Consider the following 15955-nt stretch of genomic DNA (forward strand, 5'->3'; position numbering starts at 1 on the left):
CATTGTCAAGCCCTGTGATTCTTCTTCTCCAATACGCGGACGCGAGGGTAAATGTAATTGCTTGTTCTCGCTCACAGCTACGTGAGTGAGATTACCAAAAAATGCTGATTCTTGCAATGTTCCCACAACATTTCTACTTGCTTGCCATGCCAAAAAGCATTACTACACCGGTGTGTGATTCTTCTTCTTCGGTCCTCCGACGCAAGGGTGAATGTACTAGCCTATTCCCTAGTGGCAACTGCCTGCAAGGAGACGTGTCAAGCTGGTGGAGTCCCAATTTTTTTAATGTTAAGTCTTTTGTTGAAGAAAGATGCGCAGCCAGAAGAATTGAGTTTCTGTTCACGCTTCCAAAGAGCTTGAGAAGCTCATTAAATGGAGACTGCAAGTTGGTTAATCTGTAAAGAACCCTTTAACAAGCCTTAGTTGGAATACAATGATTGGCTCTTAGTATCCCTATCAGGGTGTGCAGGGTTCTGAAGTAGTGTGGAGTGCTAGCTGCAAATTTCAGAACCATTTTGCAGTGGCACCTGATTGGTTGAAAAAAAAATTGCGCACTAGTGCTAGTTTTGGCACCTTCAAATTTGAATTGCTCCTTTTGCAAACCAATGTGCCACCATTTTACCTCGAAAGCCGCGTAAGTCATCACCGGTTGGCAGTTGTGCATAATCCTCGACGTGTGCAGAGAGCCTAAAACGCATGCACATATTGCTGCTTGTATGCCCACGACAAAATTCGGCTAGCTTAGGTTGCTTCTTATTCGATATAGGAGACGACATCTCCTCAATATACAACCAAGCAGCAAAGTAGTAACATGAAATTGTTGGGCAAATGATTTGCCGACGGAACTGTACAGGGTAAGCCATGCAATGTACAAAGACATACAAGCAATGTGCGAATATGTTTGCTCATGGGTTGTAACTTTTGACTCATCGTGTTTTAGGATCCAAAAACGACACTCTTGCTAGCTTTGGTGTGTCTATATTCGTTTGTGGGGGAGCAATAAACATTCCTTGCAATATCGCCATCATGGCGGATGCTAGTGCAGGTCTGTGTTCATACAAAATCTGTGAATTATATGGTAAACTTGCATCGTTTTCATTTTTACCTCTTTTCTCAAATAACTTTGCAACAAGCAATTTAGTTGATTTTAGCTTTAAAATCTCCAAAATTTTGGAAACCCCAAGTTTTGTGATTTGTTAAGGAAAAAGTTTTTTGTGAACATTCGTGCAGGTGTTGGAGCTAGTGTCAGTGTTTTGACCATGTGCTCGGGTGCCTTGGCTAAGTCAAGTTGCTTCTCTTGTGAGTCAATTCTATTTATGCTCTACTAAGGGGAGATTTGAAAGTTTCCAAATTTAAAGCAAGAGCAAAATCTTTGGCATGGCACCATCACACACACCCACTAATACAATATATGTCAATGTGTCTTTAAGTGGATGAATATTGATAGCAAATGACCTTATCCTCACCAAGTCCTCACCATGTTTCTTGTTACTTGTACCATGCACTTTTTTCTACTTTTCTATCTTCTTCCTAGAATAATGGAAATAGGAAAAGATTGTGCTGATCAAAAAAAGGCATCCTCCCTTCACAAATGATGCCCTTGTTGCTATGTCTCTCAGTACCACTATTCCAATGTCTCTTATTTCACTTGGAGATGTAAGTCATATCAATCTAAACTAAACAACTAAAATTCTCACATTCATTGAGAACATTGAAAGGGAACTTTTCTGACTTTTATTATACTCATCTATGACTATGAGTTGTAGGTAGCTATGAGGTAGTCTTATGGGAAAATCACATTTAGCCCTATCTATGCTTTTGGGCATGCTGACCCCAACACAATTGCACTCTTCATTAAGCTTACCTTGCAGCAGCATTGTAACAGCAACATTAATTGCAATATCCATTGTCCATCATCAAGAGCACTCAAGCTCACTCCAGACCATCTCGCTCCCACGATGCATCTAGGTCTATATGTGGCTTCATGCATGGTCATGTTATCAATATTCGTATCAACTTTGCCACATGATGGATTCTCATCATTTAATTTGGATAGTGTTGTCCTGAACTTGCAACATTTAGATTATCAATTATCTTTTGTATAGAGGCTTTAAATTTTGAGATCTCATTTGCCCCTTCTTTTCTAGGGAACAAACAGATCCACTACAAAAGGGAAAAGGATTTTCATGTGGGTGACCTCTTGTTGGTTGCATGTGATAGTGCCAAGGAAACACAATCCTTTGTTGTTACAGGTCCTATCACATAACTCAAATAAACACTTTTTTATCAGCACTATAAATATTCCATTTGTAATGCATCACTACTCATGTTGTCAAATGAAACTTGACTACTAAATACAAGAATATTCATCCCCTCCATGCATTAAGGACTCAAGTACTATGATGCCAAACTTTTCGCTCATACATATCAAAGAATATTACTCTCTCAAGGCCACACATATATAGCATCAGATTCCCACCCAAAGCTTCAAGACGGTTTGGAAATTGGAATTCATGAGTGTGCTTGGGTGTTTGCAAATATCACGATCGTATTGGAGTGTGGATTGTACAACCCCTTTACTGTCATGGGAAACATAATTGTGGATGGTGTAGTGACTTCAATGCATAGTGCTTAGTTCTTAGACCACATGTTTAACATTATCGAGATTCCTCACTTATTGCATAATCATACGATGCCCCCAAGGTGGTGCGTGAAACCAATGTGATGAGGTGGGGAGCTAGGAGTTGAGATAGAGTGCTCTATTTTGATAAAAAAAGAATTGCAAACTTTTTAGAGCCAAGCCATTTAACATCTAGGTCCTTAAACTCATTTTGAATCAGCTTGCACATTTAGCCTTTAATTACAGAGATAGTACAATATTTAATATGTAATTACAAACTAACATTGTGTTAAAAAATGGACAAAGAGAATAAATGTGCATCCAAGAACTTCCTATGGGGGGTGCTAATAAGACAAATTAAGATCACCATAAGTGCTCCACCTAACAATAAAATATTTCAAGATTAGGTGAAGTCACATCAAGCATGACATCCATAAGTTCTCTTTTAAGTGTGCTCATATTTATGGGAGTATCGACCCCTTTTCTAAAGTATTTTAGTCACATACAGACACTATCTTCACCTTCATTATGGTGAAAATATTGTCAAATCACTCCTTGCATCTTTGTCACCTGAGATGAGGTGCCACTAAAAATCTTGAGGTTCCTCTCTCTCATCACTTGCATCTTTATTTCTTTAATACGCATTGGAATTCTCCAAGGCCTTAGGTTCTTCATTTGCAATCAACGAGCATTCTATGTTGATTTTCATTCCAATCCCATAATCATTTTCATAATAATATATTATCTTCTACTATTCAACACAAAAAATTATAGATCTAGCTCTTTGTGCAGAACTTTAATAGTTCTACAAGTAGAACAATTAATGAATAATCTCCTTGATCTTGAGTTAATACACCCACCATGAGTTCCACGAGTAGAACTTACAAGTTCTACGGTAAGAACTAGTCAAACATGGAAGAAATGTACAAAATTAAGATTGAAATTATCTACCAGTTTCTTATTTTAAATTTGTTAAAAAATCATTGGTCATAGTTAGTCCTATGGAGCATAGAGAACTTCGAGAGTCATGGTAATGGAACTGTAGTTCTATCTAATTCACAGCTCAGTTCCACATATGGAACTTGGATTTTTAGAGTACATTTTTTTAAAGAAAAGAATGTGCTTTTCATTTTAAAAATGTCTGAGAACATTCAAAATGCAGAAAACATATATTTTTTAAATCGGTCAACGTGTATTGGTTGACCAAGAATACACAGTGTGTACTGGTTGACCAAGAATACACTGCGTGGTATAGAGAGAATACACTGTGCGATGTCTAGATACACCGTGCGGTGTAAATACACTGTGCGGTATAACAGTGCACCTTACAATGTAATCAACGTATTACTTTGTGGTATATGGGAATACCACACGAGATGCAATCGACGAATGCATACGTGCTGAATGGAACAATTTTATTGATCTAAATATACCGCACAATGTACGGTTACACCGCACGGTGTACGTTTACACCACGTGGTATGTCCAGGCGAGATCTATAAAGGGGGAGATCTTGCCATTTTCCCAAGTTTTTGCCCAACCCCTACCTGGTGCCAGATGCCCTTACCACCTGCTTTCTAGTGAGTTTTCTACTCTCTTTTTCAGTTAGAGCAGTGGCTCACTTCGACTGGCTGGATTCACCTCGTCCTAGCTGAGAGAGGGAAAGCGAGAGAGGGAGTGAGAGAGAAAGAGAGAGAGGGAGATGTGTGTATGTTTTCTTGCTTGTGTGTGCGTGCATATATGATGTGCTTATCATTCACGATGGGTTGACAACTCGCTTCGCCTGATCGGATTCATCTCCCCTGAGTGACGTGTTTTAGGTAGTCCGATGATCGAAGCCAAGTGATGGCTTGCTTCAACTAGCCAAATTCACCTCGCTTTAGTCTAGTAACTATATACTTATATATATCATATATAGGTGATAGTAGAGCTGATTGTTGTCCAAATGCTGGCTCGCCTTGGCCGATCGGATTCATCTTGATGACGACCTTCCCAACCAGATGTGTGCTCATACAATCATCGTTGATCTAGATCATCGTGGTTCTATGATGCTATTATATGTTTTATGTTTCATCTTTTATAGCCTATCTCCCTTCGATGGGGTCTTTTTAACCAGTTACTATGCTTTGCATGCTTTGATTCAGACTCAATTGTTTGGAGAGTCCACACTATTGTTTTAGTGTCAGATTATAAGTATCTATTAGGAGTTTCAGATCTGCAGGTGTGTGCGTAGACTTCAATTATGCTTCTTTAAAAAATTTTGTTAGATATGTTTGCACGTACACTTTAGTTCTTGTTGTCGCCATAGCATAGCAATTCAATGCTTATGTGATGATTGTTGTGACTTGTGTGAATCAGATAATTGCTTCCTTTGATGTTTCTGTATGTACAGTTAGTTCTCATCACCATCGTAGTATAGTCATTCGAGTGCTTACATAATGATTGGTGTGGATTAGTTCAGTACTTCCACTTTCCTCATGGCAACCTCTCTACCAAAGAAAGAGAGAGAGAGAGAGAGAGAGAGAGAGAGAGAGAGAGAGAGAGAGAGAGAGAGAGAGAGAGAGAGACTACCTGAAAATCGACTTGCAAAACTTTGTCCATGAGGTATGTGTCTAACATATTGTCGAATTGAGTGAAGAGCAAATTAGAGAAATCCTGCACTCTAAAGTTTGTTGGACGAAATGAAGAACAAATATTTGCCCAGTTTCCATGCGTTTAGAGAAGGCGTGGAGAAATGGAGCAATCCGAGTTGAAAGTAGTTGTACTATCCTTTTTGCCTAGGGTGCTCGGTGATATAATCGTACAATGGAAAATAGTAAAGTAGTCACTTCCCTTGGTAGATGATGCAAAAGCGAAGTTGGAGAGATGGCTCATGTAATGGAACGAATCCCACATTTCTATTTAAAGAAAAATCAAAAGGAGAGAAGGGTAGCAGGCAGAGCATCTAATATGGCCTTGTAACATTCATTAGGAAAAAAGGGAGCTCATTTTGGGGCCTTAAGAGAAATTTACAATTTCTTCATTTTTCTTTTCTCTAAAACACTAAAATACGGCATAACTCCACTGATGCACGGTGCAGAATTTGGTACTTCTGCATCACCGACGCATCCGTAGTGGGCGAAAACCCCCGAAACGACATTTGAAACACTAAAACGGGCTCCCGGAGGCTCGGAAAAGGCCACAAAGGCCCTGCAAAAAAAGTGCACTAAAGAAAGTGATTTGACTATCAAATCGCTTCCAAAAAAAGTGCACTAAAGAAAGTGATTTGACTATCAAATCGCTTTTAAAAAGGCCTCGCAAAAAAAGTGCACTTTCAAATCACTTTCTTTAGTGCACTTTTTTTGCGAGGCCTTTTTGGCCTTTTTCGAGCCTCCGGGAGAACATTTTCAGTGTTTCAAATGTAGCTCCGGGGGTTTTGGCCCGCTCCGGACGCGCCGGTGATGTCAAAAGTACTGAATTCTGCACCGTGCGTCAGATATAATAAAGTAGTTCAAGTATCCTCATTAAATGCAAACTTGTCGATATTTCTTTTTTCTTCCTTTTTTTCCTTTGATTGGTGGATGACTATTTTCCTTCCAAGCTAAAAGGCCCTAAAATGAGTTTCCTTTTTTTCTAATGATACTCAGATTGCCAATGGATCTTTGAAAAAGATCAACCAAACAGCCTCAACGGCTAGGCACAGATAAATCTATGCACTAAGTTGACCGACATGTTCTCTACCATGATACACCTTCCACTAACTGCATTGACATCTCTTAAAGAATTGGACGGGGGAGTGAAAGGAAGAGTGTATTGGCTCAAGATAGAGGGCGTGCTAGGTTTCAGGAGGCCAAGTCTATGTTATGCTGGCAAGAAATTGATACACGATATTGTACGTGCCTATGTATTGTTGAAGACAGAGCTTGCTATGACTGATATGTATAGGGCCATGTGTCGAGCTATTGGTTATACGCACCTCAACGAGCTTTGGATTATCAACCCTTTCTTCAATGGAGGTAGTATTCATGACATGTTCATGTGCCTACCTTCCATGTATCATGATTATCCCAATTGGGCATGCCAAGACACCCCCTGCGAACAACCCCGCCATGACTGGCATGATGTGCTAAGCTAGATGCAAGCACACCATGGATGATTTTTTCCTATTACTTTCGTTAAGAAGTAAATCTTACCCCGCCATGACTAGCATGATATGCTAAGCTAGATGCAAGCACACCATGGATGATTTTTTTCTATTACTTTCGTTAAGAAGTGAACCTTTTATATTGGTGTCAAAAGTTTGTATGCCCTAATAAAAATAAAGGTTTGAAACATTCGCCAAGATTTGAAACATTTAAAGATTTACAACTTTTTCTTCAAAATTCAAAAGCAAGTATATAAAATTGTAATATCTTCTATCAACATCATGAAACTAAAAAAACTAGCTTGATGAACTTTTGCCAAGGTCTTTATATTAATATATAAGAATAAAAACATCCCTGGAGCACACTTATTATGTGAGATCACTTTGGCGATTTGTGTTGCAATAGCCAGTGCAATGAAAGCGGTGCATGGGCTCAGACACACCGATCTGAATGCCTACAACTACATGTTGGATTTCAGACCAGATGGAAAATTTGAGCAGGTGGACATTAACGACTGGGGAAGGTGTCTACATAGGACCGAGAGCAAGTATGAGCAAGTTGAGGCGCATGCACCCTGGGCAAGATTTCCTTGGTTTGCACCAAAGCTATATGCAAGGAACAGTGGAAACCCCCAACCAAATGGCGCATGTCTGACAATTCAGATTGCTATGCGGTTATTCGGGGTGAAATAGGAAACTTTCTTGTGGGCTGTAGATCTGCTTTATTGGATAAGCAATTGTATCATGCGTAAATAATCAAGCTATTGTGCGATTCCAAAGCACTTTTGTGCAAGAATGAAGCTAGGGAAATGATGACAATGAATCTCCTTTTGACCAAAACAATGTCGATAAGATTGTCGCAATGAGACCAATAAATGAAACGAAAACCTATGTATCATGGAGCAACTTGCCATCTGCGTCATCAAACCCATGCCACTACTGTGAGCTGCCACATTTTGTGAAGAACCATCTATAGCTGCAGAATGAGTAGCTTAAGATCCTCGAGGTGTGAGAATCTCATCAGATATGGATTCATGGGGCTGAGATTGGTGACGTGCTACTATGTCACCCACCTGGGTGTCGGTCATTGTTCTAGGTTCTTTTTTTTTGTGTGTGTTCTACAGTATCAACAGCGTCCCCATACGGGGTGACCAAGATAGAATCCTGAGTCAGCCATCTTTCTAGGTTGTCTTGCCCAATACAAGAGAGATCTAAGCCACTCTGTTCTGCATCCCACTGAAGCCTTACGGAGACAGCTGCGTATGTTTTCTGCTGTGCACAGGGGCAAGCTACAGCCCCTGCAATTCTGATAGCCATTGTCCCCATAGTTGGATAATGGCTTCCCCTGAACTCGAAAGTAAACCTGACAAATAGTAAACTCTGCTCACATTTTCCTTTCTTCAAGTACACCCTCGGAGTAGACCTTCTGATCCACTGTTGTGTTGATCCGTTGGTCCCTGGAGCTCCAATCACACCTCTTGGCTATTACACTTTTGAATTTCAACCCAAATCCTAACTTTTGGTACCAAGTTAGAATACGCAGCAGAAGGTGAATTGTCCACAAGATCACACCTTACTCCGGATGTGCACACATACATGTAAATGTCAAATCTTAGTAGACACAGAAATATTGCAACTGAAAACTGAATAAGAATGTCCAAGATAGAACCCAAAACAGGTATTATAAAGAAAGTTGAGAGGGCAAAATTGCAGAAAATTAGGGGTAAGGAGGGAAAGAAGAATGGAGTGAAGACATATGTTGAAAAAAAAAAGAGAAAATTAGAAAATGAAAAGATAAGTTTAGGATTAAAAGATAGAGTGGGAGATTGTCGAAGATTAAGGGTAAAGAGACAGAAAAAAATTTTGAGACACGTGTTAAAGATATATAGAAATAAAGGGGGAAATTGAGGGAAGAATGGAAAACAAAAAGGGGGGTGTTTAAGAGTAAAGAGAGGGGCCAAAATCACGGTAAGAAGGGAGAGGGTCAGGTTAGAGGGGGGTGTAAAATAAGGATTAGCAAGTAAAAGAGAGAGGGGGAGAGGGGGGGGGGAGGGGGGGTTTGTTTTAAATAGTAAGAAGAGAGAGGGGTGAAGAGATAATTAAAGTATGTGAAATGAAAGAAGGGTAAAAAAACCGTAAGAAAGCATGAAAGAGAGAGAGTCTGGGTGATAAGACTTGTGAGTCCATCAGGGGCTTGAGGAGATGGCGGGATTTTGCACAAGCTTCGTATAGTGTCTGTCCACAGCGGGCAGGAGCAGTGAAAAAAGGTGCACTAACACTATCCAATACATGTCCACTAGTGTTAGTTCTGAGGTTGCGTACTGTTGTCCACAATTCTGCTCTCTCGAGAATTTCTCGATAAAATTCTGTCAGCTTCCCTTCTACACTTCTGGTGATGTGCTCAGTCCTTTGCAGATGCCTTTGCTTCACCCTGCAAGTGCCTGGAGCGTACTTCTGATGGCTGGATCTGGGCTGACTTCTGTGCCCTTGCTGCTGCCTTCTCCTGCTCCTTCTAGCCTTGATGCAGCCTGCAATGCTACTCTGCAAGCGTCTACAACCGCCACGGGCTGGAAGCCTCCTGTTCTGGCCGACCCAGTTAGGGTTTGGTCAACTGGCTGACAACTCGTCTGGTGGCTAAAAGCACCTCCTGGCTGCCCCTTTTGATGGGTCTTTGCCCAGCTCTGCAGCCCACACCATGTGCCCTTTTATGCAGCCCCTATGCCCATTGGAAAAAGACATTAGATATGCTCAGATCTATGATGAATTTATAGCAAAACATAAAGCTTCTACTGAAAGTCAAGCCTTTAAAATTGATCAGCCATCAAAAGCAACGGGGAGTTTGAACCCTCCAGTCCTCAAAAGCAAAAGGACTCTATGGGTAAGAGGAATTTTCTACCTCATGATTAGTACCAAAAGGCCATGCAAGACTGGCCATGATTTTATATAATTTGCCCTAGTCAGCCTCAAGGTAATTAAAACCCTTTGGACAAGGAAATCTCTAGCAAGTCCATAGGCCTATCTCAATAAACTAATGCTAACACAAGAAAACAAAGATAAACCAAATGAAACACCGACACACACACACAAAAATAAATATTCTCATTATTTTTAGTTAATTGGTTATTTATTTATTTATTTGAATTTAAAGATAATAGATAAAATAAGAAACAAAACTAAAAAAGGTACCTAAGAGCACATACCTCCAGAATGGAAAAACCTAAGAACTTAAAAGAAATTGGGCTTTGAATCCCCCCACTTAGGATTTTGAATCTACCTTCAAGGATCCTAAACACAAGCGAAGCGAAAATTCCAAAGATATGACAACTAAACCTAGGACAGACTTCGTTACTTTTCTTGTATTATAACCCTTTTGGAGAACTGATATGATTGAATTACTATATTGAGAGATAACGGCACTCTTGTGCAAAGACAAGAGATACTATCAAATTGGCAAGCGATCACTCCATATTGAGGCACATCAGAGATGGTTGAGTCAACGTGACTCAGGTTGTTGATTATCATGGATATCAACTTTTAAACCTAAAGAAGATACTGAAACAACTTGAAAAATCTTCTTGTAAGTATGCACCAGTTTAAGCTGAGGATGTGCACATGTTACCTATAAGCATAAGCTGGAACTCAATGTCTAGCTACATGCATGTGAAGCATCGTAAAGATGACAAGGGAATATCAGGTTTCATAAGGTAAATCCCCCTCCCAATGTAAAGAGAATATCTTCATGTAAAAAATGCAACAGTGCACAACTAAAATTTGATGTGTCCACACCGCTTGGCAGAGCAGCACATGTAGGATCTCAATGCGACCATCTTGAAGGTATTTCAAAGCTGCATCACTCGATCATCATGAGAAGATCATAGTGGGAAAGCAAAGAGTATTTGCAAAGATCTGACTGGGGGTATATTTGTGTCTGCAGGAGACAGCTTTGGAAATTTTGTGTGAAAAGATCAAACAACGGAACCCACTAATAAATCCATGACCAAAAAGTAAACCCATGTACCTTCTTTTGCAATCACCAATAATCCCCACAATAACAAGTCCTGTCCCTGAATTGGTGGAATTGACTAGCATCCCTTACAAGAATGTACCTTCTTACAAATTTGGAGATCAACTTGGTGGCAGTGTGACAATAATGCATATGCAAAAAATAAGAATGGTATCCCAGCCAGTTTTGTGAACCCAAAAACAATCAGCAGCTTCTCGCAGTAATGGGAGAGTGCAAATTCAACTTGCTCCATTCCCACATCACATAGCTCAAAGGAAGTGTCAGCGTATAACCCTTCTTGTCGATTTGCTTGCACGATCTGCTCAATCCTTCATGAATTTCCTGTAATTGCAGGTGTGATGTATCCTGCTCTAAACATGTGCACCTCATTGTCCACAGAAATTTGGTTGTCACCAGCCTCACTTTTTATGCCACTTTGCTCCATCCCTTTTCTAACGTTTGCTTTGTCCCCCCACCTGCCAGCTGCAGCATAAACATTGGATAGCAACACAAAAGCTGCAGTGTTCTCTGGTGCCAACTTAAGGATACTTTCAGATGCGAGTTGTGCAATCTCTATATCTCCAGAAATTCTGCAAGCACCAAGCAATGCCATCCACACCATAACAGAATCAAAGGGCAACTTTTGGATGAACCCCAATGCCTCTTGTAGACAACCTGCACGGCCGAGAAGGTCAACCATGCAGGCACAATGCTCAATTCTTGGTTTAATGCCATGCTCCCGACTCATAATGTCAAAGTAAAGACAGCCTTCAAGGACTAGGCCAACATGTCTGCATACAGAGATCAAGCTTAAGAAAGTAATGTGATCTATTTTCAAAATTTCTTTTGCCATTTGTTGAAAAAGTTTGAAAGCCGCCTCGGCATGTCCATGTTGAGACAATCCAGCAAGCAAGGCATTCCAGGAGATTATATCACGTTTGGCCATTTTGGTGAAAACTTGACATGCGTCCTCTACACTTCCACATTTGCAGTACATGTCAACAAGACTGTTCTCAACAAAGATGTAAGTTTCAAACCCACTTCTGATGATACAATCATGGATTTCCTTGCCTTTGTCTAAAGCTGCCAGATTGGCACACGCCCTAAGGACGCTAATGAAGGTCACATCGTTTGGCTCCACTCCTTCATATCCCATTTGCCGGAAGAGTTTGAAAGCCTTTTCTGGATGTTCATGCTCAGCATATCCTCCTATCATTGCACTCCATGAGACCACATCTCGTACATGCATTTTGCTAAAGACCAAATGTGCATCTTCCATTATACCACTTTTGACATACAGGTCAATAAGGCAATTTTCCACAAAAATGCTGGCCTCGATTCTGCTTTTAATCATTGAAGCGTATATTTGTTTGCCAATTTCCAGTACTGCCTTGCTGGCACACAACTTGAGGATGGTGGTAAACGTGAACTCATTTGGCTCCAAACGTTCATGTTCCATTCGCTGAAACAGCATGAAAGCATCTTCAGCGTTGCCTTCTTGGGCATATCCTGAAATCATTGCAGTCCATGAGATGACATTTCGTTCAGGCATGTTGTCAAAGACTCTGCGTGCATTCTCTGAGCTTCCACATTTGGCATATGTGTCCACAAGAGCGTTCCCAACAATCGCATTGGACTCATATCCACTCTTGATAATTTGCTCATGAATCCGGTTGATCCTTTCCAGGTCGATAAGGCTGACACAAGCCTTCAAAATACTTATGAAAGTGACCTCATTTGGCTTTACATTTTCATACTCCATCTGCTGAAAGAGCTTGAAAGCTTCATCAGTAAACCCACATTGTACGTATCCTGCAATTATTGCACTCCAAGAAACAACATTGCGCTCAGACATATTGACAAATACTCCACGTGCATCATCTATGCTCCCACATTTCACATACATGTCAACAAGGGTGCTCCCTACAAATATATTTGAAGCAAATCCTTGCTCTATAACCTGTGCATGATACCACTTGGCCTCTACCAGGGCTCCAAGGCTGGCACAGGCCTTCAGGACGCTCAAAAATGTCACCTCATTCGGGCACACACCTTCTTGTTCCATTTTCTGAAAAAGGTTGAAAGCGTCCTTCGAAAGGCCATAATTGGCATAACCTGCAATCATCATATTCCAGACAGATAAATCACGGAACCTTATGCTGTAGAACGTTCGGCGAGCATCCTCCATGCTCCCACACTTGGCATACAGGTTCAGGATTGCCTTCTCCAAGGGATTATCCAGTTTGAGTCCACTTCTGATAATGCGAGCATGAACCTCCTTTCCTTTTGCCAGGGACTTTGTGTTAATGCACGCCTGTAAAAAGGCTATGTAAGTTTCAAGGGATGTCTGAATTGCTTTTTTATCTATGTGACTTAGAATTGGAAGTGCCAAGTTTTGAGCAAACTTGCTACCTCTATCCGCCCTGCCATGTCGAAAAAGCAGCAGCATCTGATTCAAAAACAACGAAGGGCGTAACAGCAGCAATGGGTAATGCTTGCTAAGAGCGACCAAAGCAGTCTAAAGGCCACGGTAGTAACGGCTGAATTTCTGAGTGTACGTTTTACCCAATTGGCTCCCAAAGTTATGCACGCATACATAAAACAAGCGTTGTGCTTGCCACGAACACATGTACATGTGTATATATGTTTTCATGTTACGAAAAACCCAAGCGGCAGCGATGGGCTGTATACTCTGCCGAGTGGGAGGTTCTCTGTGGCGAAAGAAAAGAGGACTCCAGAGGCTAGGTCGAGTCTGATGCTGATAGCAGAAGCAGAAGATGAAGGCGTGATCAGGAGGTGCGTCGTTCCTAAAAAGAAATCTTCCGTCTGGGAAGCGTGGCAAATGAGAGCAGGAATGTGGATTGAAGCCAAGACCAAAGGGGTCGTTCTCCATAGCTAGAGCTCGAGCTTCAATGTGCTCCTCCATATCCTGCTGTTACCTTCGAAGCTGCCAATTCTACTCGGTTTGATGAGAACACCTTGTATTGTAATTTGTTGTCTTCGTTCGAGTCTCATTAGCTGCCTATTAATTTTGCTTGGACTTCCTAGCAAAAATGGTCACACTTCCTAGCAAAAATTATATCCCCCAATAGCATGCTTCCATTTCAATCGTCCCCCTTCAAATGGTTTCACAAATTGGCGCCCACATGCTTACAATCAAGTTTGGGCACACGATTTTTCTTGGGCAGCAGTCCAAGGCCGGCCAAAAAAATTTGGAGGCGGACAAGAGTAGAGAGATGTCTTTACAAAGCTCACATAATATACCTCATCTATGTGCCAAGTTATGCACCCAGTCCCCTTCCTATCTACCAAGTCAACTTTTAGGGACTTGGGGTATGAGAGATTCTGCAACATGTAAGTCCCATATTTGCTGAGGACTCTACCCTCAAAGACTCCATTTTTTATAAATTAGTCAATGTCTTGAACATACAAGGGCTTACTCTTCGGCAGCAATACAGGTGCTAGCGTTTCCCCTACATTCCAATTTTAAGGTGATCCTGGTGGAGTTAATGGCAAGGGATCTACATGAGATGTAATGTTTGAAGTTTCAGCTCCAAAGGTGAGGGTTTTGGCTTTGTTACCTCTACAACTGGATTCTCATAGGGAGACCTTTTGACACATTGCCTATAGAGTTAGGAGAACCTTTCACAGAAGGAGGAGGGGAAGCTGCTAACATCGAGGCTACAACATGCAACAAAGATGGGCTAGTATTATGAGTGGTGATGGGAGAGGACTTGCTGGGGTGAAGAGAGTGTTCTCTTTCTCCTCAATAGAAAATTGATTTGCTATAGAAAATAACATTATACTTTAGAAAGTGTGTACCTTTACAAATGCACATATTCTAAAAATTCATACCACGATTAAACTCATCTAAAAAGGAAATTAGAACCCTATTTACAACTCAATCAATACTCATAGTATTCTCGTCTGCAATTACAACAACAAGCAATTGTCTTATATTTAAAGGAGTTTATGCTCCAAAACATTTTCCAAAAGGCAATTCTTTCTTTTTCTTTTTTTTGCAGAATTAATAATGCCACGAAAGGCAAAGCATCACTAAAACTAATGCCAAATTTTTATGGCCGCTGATGTAAAAACTGATTAAATAGATTCACAAAGTCTAAATTGTCAGTATCGCCACTTCTAGAACTGTCAAAAGGCTATAATACTAACCAGAATTTGTCTTTCCAAATCTGGCACTAGTGATAGTCAAGAATTGTCTGCTAATAAATACTTGTTAAATTAGCTAGTATCAACAAACATTATTATTACTTTCTTACTATCATTACCAGTTCTACCAGAATGATCTGTCTAAAGAAAAAAAATGTGCCAATACTGCTAGTATAAACCTACTACTGACCATAAGAAAAGGAAATGTACCAGTTCTACTAGTGTCTACTAGCTAAAACCATAACATAAATGTTTAAAACTCGCCAATACTATGTTTAAAACTCGCCAATACTAAAACATTCAGTTTTAGTTAATGAATTCGATTTTTTTTCACACCTTTCAACATGCAGAATTATAATTTCTATATCTTTAAAAATTATCATAACAGAACTATTTACTGTAACGTATGATTACAACTCATCAAGATTCCTTTAATTTCACAACCCTAAATCTTAAAAAATAAGCACAATTAACAAGGTGAAAATTTCACTAAGCTTGCCAAAGGCCTTAAGATGTGACAACACTTTCTTCACACCTCACCCTTAGATTATGACAACCCTTAAAGCTTGTCTCGTGTTCCCCTTCTATGATAGCATTTTTTAAGGCCCTTGGAGAATTCCCATAATAAGAGAACCCAAAACAAGAGGCACGGTGCGCCTAGAGCACTACCCTTTCTAATCACTTGCCCTTTCTCATAGATTCGTGAGGTTTCAAAAACTTGAGGTGATGCTACCTAAAAGATTGTTACGAGCGAGGATCAAGAACAACAGAGCGAGCGAGGGAAGGAGGGAAGAGGATAAGGAACTGCTACATGAGATTGGAGTGATAGGGAGAGGGAGAGGGAGAGGGAGGGAGGGGAAAAGAGGGAAGAGAGCAAAATAGGGAATGAAAGTGTTTTGCAAACTTGATGCCAACAATGCTCAACCAAAAAAGAAGCCAAATGTTTGATTTCCACTTTAGGTGCAACTAGTTCTCATTGCTATAACAAGCCCCTAGCGGGGGGTAGTGCTAACAAACTCTATGGCTTATGCCAAAAACA

General features: G+C 40.5%; 1 pseudogene across 1 annotated transcript; it reads right to left on the minus strand.

The window, feature by feature from the left end:
- Positions 1–9398: 9398 nt before the first annotated feature.
- Positions 9399–13781, minus strand: LOC147895419 (pentatricopeptide repeat-containing protein DOT4, chloroplastic pseudogene; annotated as a pseudogene). The gene is made up of 2 exons (XR_015542000.1): positions 10850–13781; positions 9399–9459 (listed from the first exon to the last, which is right to left on the minus strand). The product of XR_015542000.1 is annotated as a pentatricopeptide repeat-containing protein DOT4, chloroplastic pseudogene (transcript).
- Between the last annotated feature and the right edge of the window lie 2174 nt (positions 13782–15955).

Source organism: Dipteris shenzhenensis, chromosome 13, assembly GCF_047967505.1.
Source record: "Dipteris shenzhenensis isolate YYH24624 ecotype China chromosome 13, Dip_SZ_1.0, whole genome shotgun sequence".
Taxonomy (NCBI): domain Eukaryota; kingdom Viridiplantae; phylum Streptophyta; class Polypodiopsida; order Gleicheniales; family Dipteridaceae; genus Dipteris; species Dipteris shenzhenensis.